Raw genomic sequence first — 2,597 nt, forward strand, 5'->3', positions numbered from 1 at the left:
TATCTATCTATCTATATCCCTGGACTACCTTTTTTCCTCACCTGAGACATAGAAAGTGCATTCACAAACATGCGCACACATGCTGTGCAACTCACTGATTCAGGTTTCTCTGGTTTGTACAGCCTCTGTTGAAGATCTTGCAGGAGTAAGCAGAGTTTGGGAACTGAACGTGTGAGACGATTTTATTGGTTTAGCATCTCCCATCTGATAACTTCAGTATTAGAAGAAATCTAAAGCAAAGATGGAAGGAGTCTTGGTGGCACAGTGGGTTAAATGCTTGGCTGATCACCGAAAGGTCGGTGGTTCAAACCCACCAGCTGCTTCTGAGGAGAAAGGTGAGGCTGTCTGCTCCCCTAAAAATGTACAGTCTCTGTAACCCAAAGGGGCCATATTACTGTGTTCTAAAGGATTGCCATGTGTCAGAATCAGCTCAGTGGTGGTGGGTAAAGTAAGGGTATCCAGATTGTGAGCTTGAACCAGTCCTGGTCTGTTACCTGTTTTCTGGTCTTTGATGAATGAGAAGAGAAATAGAAAATAAGCATTAAAAACTTCTGTAATGTTCAATGTCATCCAAAGGAGCGCACAGTGGGTTAGTGCTCAGTTGTGGATACAAAGGTCAGCGGCTCGAACCCACCAGCTGCTCTGCAGGAAGGAGGAAAGCCCTGGCAGTCTGCTTCTGTAAGGATTACAGTGTAAGGAACCCTCGGGGGCAGATCTGCTTTGTGCTCTAGTGAGATTTCTTGTTGACAGGTGCCATCGAATCTATTTTGAATTCCTAGCCTCTCCATGTGTTACAGAGCAGAACTGGGTTTCTAAGGCTGTCTGCCATCTTTTCTGGAGCACATCACCAGGTCTTTCTCCCAAAGAACCTGTGGGTGAGTTCAAACAGTCAACCTGACTCACCTTACAATGGGCCAAAACAATTTCCAAGAAGGCTGAGGTGTGGTTCAGGAACCCACGCCTTCTTGCTGAGCCTTTGTGGCTGGATGGATTCTGGGTGTATATAGTGGAGGGGAGACCCAGAGCTTCTAGATTTGGCAGCAGCACAGATGCTGGCTGCAAAATCTCTGACTCAGGGATCAGAACCTGACTGGGAGAGGCCCTGGAGGTAAAGCTCTTCACTCTCAAAAACGTTTATTAGGACCTTACGGTCCATGTACCAGAAACCTCACCGAAGGATTCCCAGGACACTGGTGGCAGTGGTTGGGGGTAGGGTGGGAGAGAAACTGATATCTCACTTTCTACTTTTTTGTTCCTTTTGAATTTCACTGCATGTGCATACAGACCTACCTTTGTGCTTACTTAGGATTTGAAGACCAACCCTGTGTGGACAAGCCTATCAACGCCCTTCTGCTAACAGCCTTTATTCACTACATGTCTCTGTGCCCTGTGTTGGTGGTTCTCACAACGCTGAAGCCTTTCTCATCTTGCTGTTTCAGACTTCATAGATAACAGTCTAGTGTCAACAACACTTCCTTAAGCATGAGGAAACCAAAACATTATGGGACTCCCTCGATTATGATCTTTGCTTTATTGTGGTCATGTGGGGCAGTTCTACTCTGGCACATGGGGTTGCTGAGAGTCAGAACCAACAACAGTTGGTTTAACAGAAGCAGATTACTGGGACTTGTTTTCTATGGAGCACTTGTTGTTAAGCGCTGTCGAGTCGATTCTGACCCACAGTGACCCTGTATAGGGTTTCCAAGGAGCAGCTGGTGAGCTTGAACCATCAACCTTGCAGTTCAAATGACTTTGCAGTCTGATGCATAGCCCACAGCGCCACAACAGGACTCTTGCAGCCACCCATGTTGTTGTTGTTAAGTACCGTGGAGTCGGTTCCGACTTCAAGCTCACCAGCCTGCTCCTTGGAAACCCTATACAGGGTTGCTATGGTCAGAATCCACTCGACAGCTTGGACTGTCGCCTTGCAGATCAAATGGCTCTGCAGTCTGGTGCATTAACCCACAGTGCCACATCATGGAACACTTGTTGTTGTTGTTAAGTACCGTAGAGTCGGTTCCGACTCATAGTGGACCTGTACAGGCTTTCCGAGGCTATAAATCTTTACGGGAGCAGAAAGCCTCATCTTTCTCCCATGGAACGGCTACAGAACACTGGGTGGGTTCAAACCCTCAATCTTAAGGTTGGTGTTGTTGGTAAGTGCCACCCAGTCAGTTCCGATTCACAGAGACCCTATATAGGGTTTTCCAGACTGTACATCTTTCTGGGAGCAGAAAGCCTCATCTTTCTTTTGGTGACTGGTGAGCTTGAACCGCTGACCTTGTGCTTCGCAGGTCAGTGCTTATCCTAGAGAGCAAATCATTTGTGCCACCTAGGGGCCTACTCAAGCAATAGCAGGTAGGGGATAAAATAGATTCAGGTTCTCAAATTTGGCTTTATACGGATCTAAAGGAGTACTTGTGGACTTGTTTTTATTTTCTTCAGCTTCAGTTTAAATTTGCATATGAGTAATTGATGGTCTGTTCCACAGTCTGTCCTGGCCTTGTTTTAACTGATGATATGGAGCTTTTCCATCGTCTCTTTCTGCAGATGTAGTCAATTTGACTTCTATGTATTCCATCTGGTGAGGTCCATGT

This window comes from Chrysochloris asiatica, unplaced genomic scaffold (genome assembly GCF_000296735.1).
Source record: "Chrysochloris asiatica unplaced genomic scaffold, ChrAsi1.0 scaffold00034, whole genome shotgun sequence".
Taxonomy (NCBI): domain Eukaryota; kingdom Metazoa; phylum Chordata; class Mammalia; order Afrosoricida; family Chrysochloridae; genus Chrysochloris; species Chrysochloris asiatica.